The 16,443-nt window shown below is 43.5% G+C and overlaps 1 long non-coding RNA gene across 1 annotated transcript; it reads left to right on the top strand.

Moving 5' to 3' along the window:
* The first annotated feature begins 1,896 nt into the window (after nucleotides 1-1,896).
* On the top strand, nucleotides 1,897-11,685 carry LOC133476327 (uncharacterized). Its single transcript, XR_009788032.1, has 4 exons — nucleotides 1,897-2,180; nucleotides 8,578-8,662; nucleotides 8,916-8,948; nucleotides 11,320-11,685. It is a non-coding gene; the product is annotated as an uncharacterized LOC133476327 (long non-coding RNA).
* Nucleotides 11,686-16,443: the final 4,758 nt, after the last annotated feature.

Genomic DNA, 16,443 nt, shown 5'->3' with positions numbered 1-16,443 from the left:
ACCATGAACCAGCCCCTACACTATTGCCTCAGCCGCGCAACACGAGACTGAACGAGGGCTGGTGAATGACAGGACAGGTGTGACAGTGGGTTTATCTCAGCTGTTATGAGCGACTTTTAATATAGGTCAGCAAGGATTTGATAGAAGATAATTGCTTGTGGGGTTGTCACAGATGGGGCTGCTTATCTGTTAACAACGGCTAGGGCACAGCTCTGTCAAGGACATTTTTACTGCTCTTATCTCTTTTATCTCAGGCATCAGATGTAGGACTATTGCTCATTATGATTAGCTCCCATACAGAGATCGCAACAATATGGAATATGATTTAATAAATTGCTGATCGACTTAAAGGACTCAGATTTTGATCATCGATATAATGTAGTGGTCTGTCATTACCAGTAAGTTTTTTAATTGGGGGTGTCCCGATCTGATCCTTGAGGGCAGAAATCGGTCCAATGTCAACAAAAAAAGTGTGTGGGACGAGACTCGATCTAAAATTTCCAATTATACCAAGCAGTCCATTCCATGCTCCACTTCAGCACTTCTATCAGCAACGCCCAGACGGCATGCAGAGCCCAAGTGATCACAATAACGGGTTGCTAAGGTGTTGACATAGTAGCAAGAAGTAAGCGTGAATGTTGCTTTCTTAAAGTCGTTTATTGAAACTCCAGTTTAGGTTCACTGTAAAACTCCAGTTTAGGTTCACTGTAAGACTAAACTCACATAAAAAAGAATTATTTAAGAAACTGATATTTTAACATATACGGTGGAACAACACAGACAGGTCAGATAAGATTACGCACAGGAAAATATTCTTCATCCTTGACAAAAAAAAAGACTAAAATTACAGCAATTTACGAAGTGGTACAACAGCAGCATAAGTATATTCTTCTTCGTTTGTCTGCATGACTCTATTATACAATAGTGCCTCCCGGTGGCCAGTAGTGTTGTTTCGTTCCCGAACATTTCATTCAGAAGAACGAATCTTTATAGTGAACGAACTGAACTGAATAAGTTTATGAAATAATTCGTTCTTTTAGCTTGGCCGCCACCGCGAAGCAAGTGAGTCGGCTGGGAGCGGAAATGGAAATGCTGAAGTGTTCTGTCACTCACTTCTGAATCTTCGGTGAATGACCATTGAGCAGCCAGCATGCAGGCGGGGGCGGGACTTCATTAGACGTAATGCCATGTGATTTGCGATTCGCTAGTGTTGTCTCTCACTTCGGCCAATGACCAATGAGCAGCCAGCATCAGGCAGCGCCATGCAGGCGGGGGAGGGACTTGAGTGAATTGAATGTATTGGAGAACTGAAGAACTGAAGAGTGATTTGTTCAGGGGAGGGACTTAAGTGAACTGAATGTACTGGTGTATTGGAAGTCCTGACGTCCTCGCAGGGATAGTTTCACTACCAGCTGTTTCTTCAAGCTAAGGGCTAATGTGGAGTCAGTCAAGCACATGAAAAAAAGCACAGATTTTAAAAAATAAATGTAACTTAATAATAAATGTAGATATGTACAAATACATATCATTCCCTCTGTATCTCTAATGTGACTATTAAAGCTTTTTATCTAATAATAATAATAATAATAATAATAATAATAATATATTGAACTTATATAGCGATTCTCAAGACACTCAAAGGCACTTTCCACTAATCAGATTGTTATGGTTTGTGTTTTGGTTTGTTTAGTTTTGTTCCATGCTTTCCTGTGTTCCATGTTTGTTGTGTGCTCATTTAGTTATTGTGTTCACCTGTTCTCGTCAAACTTCTACCTTGTGTTGACCAATCAGCTCTCTCCAGAGTCTCGTGTCTTGTGCATGTGTTCCTCGTTGTCTCATCAATCTGTTTGTATTTAGTTCCCTGGTTTCTTTCATTTCTTGTCGGTTCATTGTCATTGTGGTATGTCATTGTCCATGTCTGTTCCACATCTTACTCACCAGTCATAGTTTATTTCCAGTTTTAGGTTTATTCAAGCGTTTCTTTGTTACTTTGGTTATCTGTTGTGGGACTTCGTTTAGTTTTCTTTATCCATGTTCCATGTTAAATATAATATATTTTTTAGACTCCTGCACTCCTGCCTTGCCTCCCTGCTTCCCTGCATTTGGGTCCTACATGTTTTTGCCTTGCCTTCCTCGCCTTTGAAAACCCCAACCGTGACACAGATGACAGTAAAAATAAGGTGAGTGAGCAGGAAGCCTGGGTGGCAGCATAAAATGTGAACATTAGTACAGCCTGTCACAGACTCCACTGACGATTACTAATCATAAATTATATTCTGAATACAATAACAACAATATTAATTCATTTTCCTAAGAACCAAACCGAACACCATGACCACAAAACGAGGTACGAACCGAACCGGTGGTTTTGTGACCCCTTCCACATAATTAATTATATCAATGTATTGATTTATATTCCTACGATCCAACTGGATCAATCTGTGCTCGGCAATTTAGCCTTCTGGACGTAACTGTGAATTTAAATTGTTTTAAAAGGTATTCAATTGATTGTATCAAGATTTAGAAATAACGCACTAGATTTCTGCATGGCAGGCTTTATGTGGAGGTTTATGTTGCATTTCCAAGAAAAAAGCTTTTAATTCCTCTTACTTTGCTTGAATTTTCAGTTAGCACACGGCAGTTAGCACTGCCAAGTCTACTTTGTTTCCTTTTCTACACCCCACATCAACTCACTCCTTTCCGTAGTACCCCTAGTGAATGGACGAGACACCACAGAACGTGTGTGTGTGTTGTTTTTATAGCACTTTTGTTGATGTTTAAGACGTCCGTCCGTCTGGTGGTCGGAAGATGCGAAGGAGGCTAGCGAGAAATTACCATTAAGGATGCCTGTGTGACTTGCAGTAAACTTTGAAGCCTTTCAAGCTGGTTAGCTTTGCTGAGCTTGCTCGAGTAGCAACTCAGGCGAACAAGAGGAGAACCAGCGACAATGTCAACTACATGGTCCTCTTTTAGGCTCAAGTTTGTGCTACAAAGAGCAGGTTTGTTCATTCATTTTGTTCTCACACTATCCCCACAAGATTTTCCTCATGAAAACTTTGTTTCTAGCCATTACTATATAACAGTTTAGAACAGAGATTCTCAAGCTTTGGGTCCAGCTAGGGACACCATACAGTGGAGACATTTTTCCAAGGACTCGTCATCATTCTAACACCAATTAAACATCTCTTTTCAAGGAGAAAAAAATGGCACAACAATAAAATCATAGCTGAAATTATATAAATAACAACAAATTGCTGTTTTTCCCCTTGGTTTAGGGGTTAGGCAAAGCAATAAAATCAATCAACTTTTATTAAGCAGACTCGTAGACAATTAGAAAACACATACAGTACAGTGGAGTAGACAATGAGGCATAAAAGGAAAGTACATCAGGAAAGTCTTTACATTTAATGACCATAATTTACAGCGGTTCAGAGAACTGACCCTTTTTGGAGTCCTTGGAGGGGGTGTGCTGGACAACGCTCCCACCGGGGACTCCATTGTTCTGCTGGGGGACTTCAATGCTCGCATGGGCAATGACCTGGAAGGGCGTGATTGGGAGGAATGCCCATCACCGATCAGAAACCGAGTGGTGTTCTGTTATTGGACTTCTGTGCTCATCACGGATTATCCATAACGAACACCATGTCCAAGCATAAGGGTGTCCACACGTGCAACAGGACACCCTAGGTCGCAGTTCGATGATCGACTTTGTGGTCGTGTCATTGGACTTGCGGCTGCATGTCTTGGACACTCGGGTGAAGAGCGGGGCGGAGCTGCCGGTCCGACCTGGCAGACCCAAATGTATTTTGAGGGTCTGTTGGGAATGTCTGGCAGAATCCCCTGTCAGAAGGAGTTTCAACTCCCACCTCTGGCAGAACTTCACCCACGTACCGGGAGATGCGGGGGACATTGAGTCCAAGTGGACTATGTTCCGCGCCTCCAGTGCTGAGACGGCCAACCAGAGCTGCGACCATAAGGTGGTCGGTGCCTGTCATGGTGGCAATCCCCGAACCCGTTGGTGCACACCAGCGGTGAGGGATGCCATCAAGCTGAAGGAGTTCTATCAGAACTTTTTGGCCTGTGGGACTCCTGAAGCAGCTGATGGGTAATGGCTGGCCAAGTGGAATGGAGCTTTGATGGTCATTGAGGAAAAAAGACGGATATGGGAGGAGTTTGGTGGGGCCATGGAGAACGACTTCCAGACGGCTTTGAGGAAATTATGGTCCACCATCCGGTTTCTCAGGAGGGGGAAGCAGTGCGCCATCAACCCTGTGTATAGTGGGGATGGGGCACTGCTGACCTCTACTCGGGACGTTGTGAGTCGGTGGGGAGAATACTTCAAAGACATCGTCAATTCCACCGACATGCCTTCCCATGAGGAAGCAGTCACTGGGGTCTCTGAGCCGGGCTCTCCTATCTCTGGGGTTGAGGTCACCAAGGTGGCTAAAAACCTCCTCGTGGCAAGGCCCCGGCGGTGGATGAGATTCGCCTGGAGTTCCTAAAGGCTCTGGATGTTGTAGGGCTGTCCTGGTTGACACACCTCTGCAACATTGCATGGACATCGGGGACAGTACCTCTGGATTGGCAGACTGGGGTGGTGGTCCCCCTTTTGAAGAAGGGGGACCGGAGGCTGTGTTCCAACTACAGGGGAATCACACTCCTCAGCCTCCCCGGTAAGGTCTATTCAGGGGTTCTGTAAAGGAGTCTCCGTCAGGCACCTCCAGAAAATTAGCACCTCCAAATCTGAGACCATGGTCCTCAGTCGGAAAAGGGTGGAGTGCCCTCTCCACGTCGGGAATGAGGTCTTGCCCCAAGTGGAGGAGTTCAAGTATCTTGGAGTCTTCACGAGTAAGGGAAAAATGGAACGGGAGACAGGCACTGCAGCGTCTGCAGTGATGCGGACTTTATATTGGTCCGTTGTGGTGAAGAAGGAGCTAAGACGAAAGGTAAAGCTCTCAATTTACCAGTCGATCATGACTGATGAACAAGATCCCGGATACAAGCGGCCGAAATGAGTTTCCTCCACAGGGTGTACGGGCTCTCCCTTAGTGAGGGTGAGAAGCTCGGTCATCATGGAGGGGCTCAGAGTAAAGCCGCTGCTCCTCCACATTGAGAGGAGCCAGATGAGGTAGCTCAGGCATTTGATTAGGATGTCTCCTGGACGCCTCCCAGGTGAGGTGTTCCGGGCACGTCCCACCAGGAGGAAACCCCGGGGATGACCCAGGAAATGCTGGAGAGACCATGTCTGCCGGCTGGCCCGGGAACGCCTCGGGATCCCCAGAAGAGCTGGATGAAGTGGCTAGGGAGAGGGAAGTCTGGGTCCAACCCTAATGGTTGCCCTCTTTGTTGGAAGTGCCCATGTGCATTGTGCCCCCCCCCCCCCACACACACACACACACACACTCACACACTTTACAAGTTTTCTGCCGCTTCTGCCCTCAAGCACACACTTCCTCTTTAGACCACACCTCCCCAATTCACTTTGTTGCCGTGACACACATCATGCTGAAGAGGCCAACAACCTTGGATTATAAATATAATGTTTGGAGGTGGCACGGTGACCGACTGGTTAGAGCGTCAGCCTCACAGTTCTGAGGTGCGGGGTTCAATCCCCGTCCCCGCCTGTGTGGAGTTTGCATGTTCTCCCCGTGCCTGCGTGGGTTTTCTCCGGGCACTCCGGTTTCCTCCCACATCCCAAAAACATGCATTAATTGGAGACTCTAAATTACCCGTAGGCATGACTGTGAGTGCGAATGGTTGTTAGTTTCTATGTGCCCTGCGATTGGCTGGCAACCAGTTCAGGGTGTACCCCGCCTCCTGCCCGATGACAGCTGGGATAGGCTCCAGCACGCCCGCGACCCTAGTGAGGAGAAACGGCTCAGAAAATGGATGGATGGATGGATGTTTGGAGCATATGAAGAAGAATCATCTTTACTGGCATGAATCAGAATCATCTTTTATTTGCCAAGTATGTCCAAAACACACAAGGAATTTGTTTCCGGTAGTTGGAGCCGCTCTAGTACAACAGACAGTCAATTTACAGAACACTTTGGAGACAGAGACATTGACAAAAAACAATTGTGCAAAAAGATGCAGAGTCCTCTAGCACTTAGAGCAGTTCGAATAACTAATATTGCAATAGACCGGTGCAATGACCATTGTGCAAGGGGGCGCTGAGACTTCAAGGAGTGTATGCGGTTTAAAGTGACGAGTAGTGCGATAATCTGGGACAATGTTGGTTGTGCAAATGTTACAGATCTCCTCAATCCGTGTGCAAATGGAGCATATGCTACTCTGGCATCCATTGTGGACTGATGGCTATCATTCAAAAGCCATTCTTTCCTTTTTGACTTGGCATCAAGAGGGAGGGAGCACAATTGGCAGTTTTAGCCCATATTTATGTGTTCAGGGGGGAAAGAAAAGAGAAGACTATTTTCTATAAAAGGCATGCTTTCATATCAGCACATGTAGCAGTTGCTTCTTGAATGCTTCTCTTAAAAAGTCAATGAATAACGGTATGTGCAACATCAAAAAGCCTGGAAACCTAAAATAAACAAATAATAAATCAAACAGACTGTAGACTGTTATTCTAAACTTGGCCTTTTAAGACCAAGGTCTTCAATAGGCAGACTCAGAACCATGCATTTAAAAGGGACATTTAAAATGGTCTTGCATACAAATCGTTGGGTTTGGAGTGCCTGTTCACCCATCAAGTGTAAATTTAAACGACCAGTTTGTTATCTGCCTAATTATGAAAATCTGTCATGTGCCTTTCTGAACCTGACCTAAAAGTGCGATGTTTTTTTTATTTTTTTATTTTTGTGTTTGGCATTTTGTCCGCTGCATGCACCACATGCATGTACCCGCTTCACTCATTCATAAGTGTGATTCGGCAGCTTGGTGATGAAGATCTACCGCCATCGACTCCATCTTATAGGGGCTTGCTTTTCTCTTCAGATTTTCGGCTTCTGAGAAAAAGTAGCCGCGTGCCAAGTAGTAATGCACTCGTTTCAGTGATGCTCATAATTGTAACGAAAACCGTATTGTCATTGACCTTGGTACATGAGTAGGGATGAGCAGTGGCTTATTTGCATTATCCATCCATCCATCCATTTTCTGAGCCGCTTCCCCTCACTAGGGTCGCAGGCGTGCTGGAGTCTATCCCAGCTGTCATCGGGCAGGAGGCGGGGTACACCCTGAACTGGTTGCCAGCCAATCGCAGGGCACATAGAAACAAACAACCATTTGCACTCACATTCACACCTACGGGCAATTGAGAGTCTCCAATTAATGCATGTTTTTGGGATGTGGGAGGAAACCCACGCAGGCACGGGGAGAACATGCAAACTCCACACAGGCGGGGCCGGGGATTGAACCCGGGTCCTCAGAACTGTGAGGCTGACGCTCTAACCAGTCGTCCGCCGTGCCACCCTTATTTGCATTAAAATAATCTAATTTAAACAAGGCAAGAAAATAGGGATGTAAAGTGTTATGTAATTCTTGATCCTTGGGGTATTTTGATCAAAGCATGTCACAGACATGTTCGAAAACTACAAACTGTTTTTCATTGTGGTAAAAAAAAATGCATGTCCAGTTGTCCACCTAATATGAGATAAGGAATCATGACATGCATATGGACCACTGGAATGACTGATGACCCATATCCCCTGCCTCATCTCATTCTTCACTCTGTTGGTTACAGTTACACAACACAGATGGGCGGTGTGCTTACTGTGTGCGGGGGCCCCAGCGGCAGGAGGGTGGTGGGGGGATGGGGTGTTGTGGGGGGTGCAAGTACACGTGTGCAAGATTGAATGTGCGCTGTACATCTGTATGCCACATCTCATGAGATGCACGTCTCATTAAAGGAGGATGGCAAGTGCAACCAACAGATGCCATTTTCAAGCAGACCCTTGTTGGTCGACTACCGGCAGCTGCCAGCAATAAGTTGGAAGGACGCGACACAGCAGTCCGGCTTGCCAGTCACTCCTTTACACTGTCGGCTGAAATATGGGCGTGGCAATGGGGGCTTTAAATGAGATTGGTGTGATGTTGTGGAATTTAGACTGGCAAACACCATAGACAACTTAAAGAGAGTGAATGCAGGTCAATTTCATAAAATGTGACAAATAACGGTAAAGACACGTGGAAATAAAACAACCTAATTTATCAAATTGTTTTATGCCACCTTGGTTTTATATGGGTAAATGTCTCCCATGCTGACAGCTGACAAACCGCTTCATAAAAACCGTGTGAGTTGAGCAATTTACGAGTTGACCTTCAAACTCTGCAGATATCAGTGCCTAAATGACCCTAACTACTCATTCAACCTATTAAGTTTCACACTTTCACAAATTCATACATATTCATATCAGAAATAACACCATTTATTTTGTTGTCTGTTATTGTGTGAATGCAAAATGGCTGTCTCATCCTGGCACTTCAGCTCACAGATCCCGCTGATGTATTGCAACAACAACGGTGGTATTAACGGTAATTTTATGTTCTGTCTGATTGTGTGGTTTTTGTTCTTGGTGTCAGCTGGCTCTTATCGGTGTTTCTTCTTGTTTCCCTCAGGCGATGTGGTGAGCTGGGTGGAGTGAGCAAGGAGGTGCCCACCTGGGAGCAATGGGCAATCAGCTCTCAATCTTAAGCACTTCAGGTACGCCTGGAAGATGCCAGATCGCTCCTGTAGTCTAGTTCCTTTCTCTGTAGCAGTTTGTATTCTGTCTAGCTCCAGTTTTACTGTGCGCGTCTCCCTGTAGGATTTACTTAGTTTTTTTTGTTGTCTTCCTGGTGAGGCTCCTTGCTCCCTCTTCACATCACTGTAGGCCTCATGTCTAGTCTTCGGTTTTGTTGTGGTGCTTTTGTTTGTTTGCAATCAAGACTTAAATCACCTCCTCGCTCTGTTACAGCTTTGGGGTCCTACCAGTTACAAACCCTAACAGGTAAAGACAGCTTAAGTGTCATTGTCTGTGTTTGGGTTTTGTTCCGTTTCCTGTGTTCCATGTTTGTCGTGTGCTCATTTAGATCTTGTTGTCCTGTTGTCATCTACCTTGTGTCGACCAATCAGCTCTCTCCAGCCACTCATGTCTTGTCCTGGTGTTTCTCGTTGTCTCGTCAATCTGTTTGTATTTAGTTCCCTGGTTTCTTTCATTTGTTGTCGGTTCATTGTCATTGGTCATTGTCCCTGTCTGTGCCACATCTTACTCACCAGTCATATTTTATCATATAGTTTATTCAAGTGTTTCTTTGTTACTTTGGTTATCTGTTGTGGGACTTCGTTTAGTTTTCTTTATCCATGTTCCTTGTTAAATATAATTTAACAAGGGGGACAGACTGTGAAGACAAGCAATTTGTATTAGTTTTCAAATTGTATGTATCCAAAAATGTAATGAGCATCTTCAGAAAACGTTGCAAATCATGAAACTTCATTTTGGACACCTAACGGTAAGGACTTTTTAGCTTTAAATTAAGAAAAAATATTACTTTAGTTTTTTTATTTAATTTAATTTTTTTTTATCCCCCCCCCCCTTTCTCCTCCTCTCCCTTGGAAACAATTATTACCCTTTGATGACCCTCGTCTTTTAACTGTCACAAGAAAGTATGAGGATATATCACCTATTTTAGCTTCACTCCACTGGCTGCCTGTTTGTTTTAGGATTCATTTTCAAATTCTTTTATTTGCTTTTAAAGCCTTGAATGGCCTTCCCCCATCATACCTCTCCGAGCTGCTGCACCCCTACATTCCCAGCCGTTCTCTCAGGTCAGCTGACCAGCTGCTCATGACAGAGCCCAGAGCCAGGCTCAAACCTAGAGGTGAACGAGCGTTTGCTGTTGCAGCTCCAAAACTTTGGAATATTTTGCCACTCCTCATCAGACAAGCCTCATTTTAAATCCTTACTTAAAACCCATCTTTTTACCCTGGCTTTTAACACCAGTTAGCATGTCTGATGTGATGTACTGTATGTGTTGTGTGGGCAGTGGATTTTATTGTATGTTGATTTTTAGCTACTTCATTTTTATGCAATTTTTTTATCTTATTTTGTTTTTTATCCTTGTGTATTTTTGCTGGGTTTTCATTTCATTGTACAGCACTTTGGGAACCTTGTTTGTTTAAATTGTTCTACATAAATACAGTGGGTTGGATTTGATGGATAACTGCCAATGATTCAAATTGGCATCATCTGCAGAATTAATTCATTTTCAAAAGGAAATTCAGTGGGCCATGTCTTTTACCCTTATTGATCACATTATGAGAACAGCCCATATATGCAAGCCATAGACAACATATGTTGTCCATAGTCATCTGCTATGGGCGTTGTCAAGTTCACACAACAGAGGTGATTAGATCGGTTTCCTCTTGAAAATTCTCAGAAATTGGAATGTGAGAAATCTACTGGTCAGCTTGAATCCCTAAAGGAAGAAAATCAATTCACAATTTGTATCACAGTGATGTGTGTTGAAAAGACCAAGAAACGGACTGCTCTGAGAATTGGGCACAATTACATTCTAATCGTAGTGGAAGCGTACATTCCAACATCATAATGGCTTTGGCAATCAATGGCACTGTGTAGAAGCCCGATTGCAAACGCTGGCATATGATCAGACAGGGGAAGTGATTTGTGTCGCATCAGTGGGCAGTAAGTGTGCGATGACATCTTCTGAGTGGACTGCTTGCATGGAAAACCGAGGTACCTGGCTCTCACTCAACCTGTGCATCAGATTAACCTGGAAAAGAAATCTAGAATTATTTTTTAAATGTACACATCTTTTGTTCTTTTATTTACACTTTTAATTTGCATTGTTTATCATATGGTTAAACATGCATCAGACCAGTGATGTGCGTTGAGGTTCATGGCTGGTGAGGCATTAATATCCAGAGATGGGAGTCAGTCACATATGTGCAAGTCTAAAGTCTTAACCTGCAAGTCTCAAGAAAGTCCCACGTCACTGCAGGGGGAAAAATCAAGCAGCTCAAGTCGAGTCTCCACTAAATTTCAAGCAAGTCGAGTCAAGTCATTACTTGGTTTAAGCAAGTCACAAGTCAAGTCATACAATCTTGCTCCAGTCACAACATATATTGGAGTGGTAGTGAAAAAAAGTATTCAAACCTTAAAGTTAAATGAACACCACCTGAGATTACGATTGATTGAATTTATTGCACTGAATTATTTTAAAGTTGTATTTCAAACTCAATTTATTTCGAAACAAACTACATGTATGCTGTGCATTGATCCTTGTCAGGGCTTCTGCCTCAGCACCCTGAACCCCTCTCTCTCTCTGTCTCTGTGTGCGCGCGTGTGTGTGTGTTCACAGGTTTGTACAGGAGTGGAGAGACGAGTTGGAGCCGGGACCAGCCGTTATTATCAACGGTGTACTTAAGCCGGTCCCTAACGCCACCTCGTCACCAGATCGTCTCGTATAGTCATACTGTCAGTCGCATCTCACTCATGAAGTCGTTTGTACTTAACAGAAAGATCCTGGTGAGGCTTTTCCCTTGCCACCCAGAACCTCCACACTTACTTCTCTGCCTGCCCGTGGATTCCCTTGACTGGCTGAGTCTCAGCAGCCAAGGTGCTCTTGTGTCCTCTACTTTAATTAAATCACTGTCGGGTTTGATAATTTATTTCTAAGCACTGACTCTGTACAATTGACAGTTGTCATTAAAGGTTATCTTTCACATACTGTGGTCTCAGCTTTAAAAACAGTGCAGACGGCTTTATCACAGAGACAACACAACAGATGATGTTTTAAAAGTGAAACTTCAATAAACATGCAGTAGTATGAAAATTATATTCACACGTAGGTACTCACAATTTGTACTGTACTTACTAATAGTGGAACACACTTTTGTCAACATTTTCAATCGTGATCTCATACAGCAGACCTATAACCACCTGGCATCTTCGATCCCGCAAACATCTCTAACTTCTTTTTCTTTTCTTTTTTTAAATCTCCGCAACGCCGCTTCACTTCTTCTGCATCCTGCAGTTGGCATTATATTTTAGGTGCTACTTTCTGCTCTAGAGTGCTTGAGAGAGAATAAAAAGAGAGAGTTTTGCGTACCTATGAAACGAAAGCTTCGGACAATCATAAACCGTTCCACCCCTAGATCTGTTACTTAGCTGCACTAAAATGTTCACATTTTTAAGCGTCCCAAACCAGTCTATGAAACTTAATGTTTAATCAGCTAGCTAAACTGATAAATTAGCTTACCTTTCTTTGTCAGTTTTGTAGTGACTGATGAAGTTCGACATTGTTCTTGAAGTGTCTTTAATGCGTGAGTTGCAAACCATGCAGGTTTCCATCTTCTTTTTTCAGACTTCATCAACATAATCCTGGAATCCAAATTATCTTTGTAGCTCCTTCCATCGTTGTTCACGCAGGTGGCTACTTCATACTGGCAAGTGCGCAATAACACAGTGTCTTGCCTGGTTGGCCCGAATGACCCCTGGCCCCCAAAAAAATTTCTCACTTAAAAATAGGCAAACTGTCTCAATTAAAATTCAGATTTCCAACTCTAAACGAGATGACCTTTCAAGTCATGGAGTTCAAGTCAAAGTCAAGTCTCTTGGCTGCCAAGTGTAAAGTCGTCTTTCTGAACTATTTGGCAAGCAAGTCGCAAGTCAGAAAACTGGCCACTCAGTCAAGTCAATTGAGGAAACCATCTCTGTTAATCCATCCATCCATCCATTTTCTTTACCGCTTATCCCCACTAGGGTCGTGGACTGCTGGAGCCTATACCAGCTATCTTTGGGCGGGAGATGGGGTACACCCTGAACCGGTAGCCAGCCAATCGCAGGGCATGTAGAAACAAACAACCATTTGCACTTACATTCACACATACGGGCTATTTGGAGTCTTCAATCAACCTACCACGCATGTTTTGGGGATGTGGGAGGAAACCGGAATGCCCGGAGAAAACCCACCCAGGCACAGGTCGAACATACGAACTCCACACAGGCGGGACCTGAACCCCGGTCCCCAGAACTGTGAGGCAGATGTGCCGGCATCTCTGTTAATATCAGTCAGATTTACAAATTTCTGAGCCGAATAGAGTGGCATTTTTTCCCATTAAATTAGCAGCCAGACATTAAAAAATGGTTAAGAATGTGTGTCTATATATATATATATATATATATATATATATATATATATATATACACACTTATAGACATATATGGGGTGCTCTTTGTAAAGCTGCTCATGAAAATAATTTTTTGTCACACTTCCGTTCAAAACGTTTTTAAAAAACTGGTGTGAATTTTTGAGTCACTATTCTGCACATTTAGAACAATATTTGTCCACTTAATAGTTACATGCAAATATTAAATGTTCCACCTAAAGCTCTAATCTAAATCCATCCATCCATCCATTTTCCGAGCCGCTTATCCTCACAAGGGTCGATGTGGGAGGAAACCGGAGTGCCCGGAGAAAACCCACCAGTCGTCCACCGTGCCGCTCAAATCTAAATGTCAAATATATATCTCAATATAAATGTTAAATATAAATATTAAAACTAAATGTTAAACATTTAAATGTTAAATGTAGATCTAAATATACAAATTACACAAAAATGTTAAATGCTCAATATAAATGTTTCGGGCGAACTAAATAGTTACTATGCAAATCCACACTGCCAAGAAACAGAAGTACCAAAATAAAAAGCTGTGTGTGTGTTTGTAGTGTCAAATGACAACATTAAAAAAAATACAAAAACATCTTATACAGGGAAATTGAGCTTTGGAAATATCTGTCCGTGAAATAACAAACCAGTTATGGAAAGTTTATTTCCATATTTATACTTTGAGTGTTTTGCGTTACTTTTCGTGTCGCGTGGAAGTCGCGGGGCGCGGAAGTAGGGGGAAGAAAAAAGAACCAGTCCGAGACCGATGCTTCCCACTGGCCTGCCCGCCTCAGAGTGCTTGCTCGCTGGCCGCAACAGAGTGGACATCGTCCATGGAAGTGGATTTGGAAAAACAAGTGGCAAGCGGGGTGATAACTGTTGCTGTGGGTTTTTTTTTCACCCGGTCATTTCAGCACGAAGCACCCACCCCCCAACCATCCATTTTCTATACCACTTATCCTCACTAGGGTCGCTGGCTTGCTGGAGCCTATCCCAGCAAACTGCGGGCGGGAGGCGGGGTACACCCTGAACTGGTCGCCAGCCAATCGCAGGGCTCATAGAAGCAAACAAACATGCGCACTCACATTCATACCTATGGACAATTTACAGTCTTCACTTAACATACTGTGCATGTTTTTGGGATGTGGGAGGAAACCGGAGTACCCGGAGAAAACCCACGCATGTACGTGGAGAAGCTGCAAATTCCACACAGGCGAACTGTGAAGCGAATGTGCTAACCAGTCGGTCACCGTAAATTGAGGTTACAATATATATATCTTCTTAGTGTTTTTCCACTTTCTTGTCATTTTAAGCCCAAAGAATATTAATATTTTTTTAATTGATTGCATGAAAAATTACAAATTGTGGAAGGGTGTGACTATAACTAGAATGAATATACAAAACAAGACTAAATCATTGATGGTGTTTGAGCAATATGCATCATAATGCACATTGGTGCTTTGGGAACCCAAAGTGGGATCATGTGAAAGGAGCAGGGCGAGGGAACACATGACTCATTTCCTATAAAGCGTCTCCACACCATCACCCACGGGCTCAGTGTACTGTCAGAGTCAGAGCTAAAAGTCAGAGTGAAAAACAGAAGCAGAGGGTGGTGAATGAATAGTCACCATTTCAACTAGGTTTTGTTTCCGAGTGGAGGCAAAGAAAAAATGAAAGGCTGAAAGGGTTAAATGTTGGCAAAAAAAAAAAAAAAGTGGGGAGGGGACAAAAGGCCCATTGTAGGGGCCAGAAGTGTCCCCGGAAAGGAGGGGAGAGAAAAGAAAGCCACTACTGGCTGGTCCCCCATTCCCATTGTAAGTGGTGGGGAGTGCAGCCACGCATGACAGATGTCCCTGGCTATTGTTTCCACAGCACCCTCCTCTGCCGCCCACTTTGGCTATGTAATTCCATGAGGCGGCCTTGGCGGGCCAAGGCTGCCAATCATGTGCCAAGGCTGCACGGCACGCCTTGCCTCGTGCCCCACCAACATGCGGGAGCACACGCAGCAGGTCGATGAAAGAAAATAGTCTGATGTGACAAAAGTATTGGGATAGCAGTCCATTACAGTACACGAAAACAGCACTGGACCACAACCATGCTAGAAGTAGTCTCACCCAACCTCATAATGATTACATTGGTACCTCGAATTTTGACCGCCCCAGAATTCCTACAATCAGAATTAGGGAGAAAAATATGCCCCAAAGCAATGCCAGCATACTTAACTAGATCTCATTTCAGCCATCATCAATGACTTTTTGTCTTTTTTTGGAACTCTTTTTCTGAATGCAGTGGTAAGACAAGAAGAATTTCAGTGCAAGTTAATGTGAAGTAAGTGTACTCAGATTCTACAACCCCAATTCCAATGAAGTTGGGACGTTGTGTTAAAAATAAATAAAAACAGAACACAATGGTTTGCAAATCATGTTCAACATATATTTATTTGAATACACTACAAAGACAAGATATGTAATGTTCAAACTGACAAACCTTATTTTTTTTAGCAAATAATCATTAACTTAGAATTTTATGGCTGCAACACGTTCCATAAAAGCTGGGACAGGTGGCAAAAAGGACTGAGAAAGTTGAGGAATGCTCATCAAACACCTGTTTGGAACATCCCACAGGTGAACAGGCTAATTGGGAACAGGTGGGTGCCATGATTGGGTATAAAAGGAGCTTCCCTGAATTGCTCAGTCATTCACAAGCAAAGATGGGACGAGGTTCATCTCTTTGTGAACAAGTGCTTGAGAAAATAGTCGAACAGTTTAAGGACAATGTTCCTCAATGTACATTTGCAAGGAATTTAGGGATTTCATCATCTACGGTCCATAATATCATCAAAAGGTTCAGAGAATCTGGAGAAATCACTGCATGTAAGCGGCAAGGCCGAAAACCAACATGCCGTGTCCTTCGATCCCTCAGGCGGCACAGCATCAAAAATCGACATCAATGTGTAAAGGATATCATCACATGGGCTCAGGAAAACTTCAGAAAACCAATGTCAGTAAGTAGTTCGGCGCTACATCCGTAAATGCAACTTGAAACTTTACTATGCAAAGCAAAAGCCATTTATCAACAACACTCAGAAACCCCGCCGGCTTCTCTGGGCCCGAAAACCAACATTGAATGCCCGTGAGCTTCGATCCCTCACTGCATCAAAAACCGACATCAATGTGTAAAGGATATCACCACATGGGCTCAGGAAAACTTCAGAAAACCAATGTCAGTAAGTAGTTCGGCGCTACATCCGTAAATGCAACTTGAAACTTTACTATGCAAAGCAAAAGCCATTTATCAACAACACTCAGAAACCC

This window comes from Phyllopteryx taeniolatus, chromosome 1, assembly GCF_024500385.1.
Source record: "Phyllopteryx taeniolatus isolate TA_2022b chromosome 1, UOR_Ptae_1.2, whole genome shotgun sequence".
NCBI lineage: Eukaryota > Metazoa > Chordata > Actinopteri > Syngnathiformes > Syngnathidae > Phyllopteryx > Phyllopteryx taeniolatus.
Note: the sequence above shows the minus strand (reverse complement) of the source record. Positions and strands in the feature narration are given on the sequence as shown.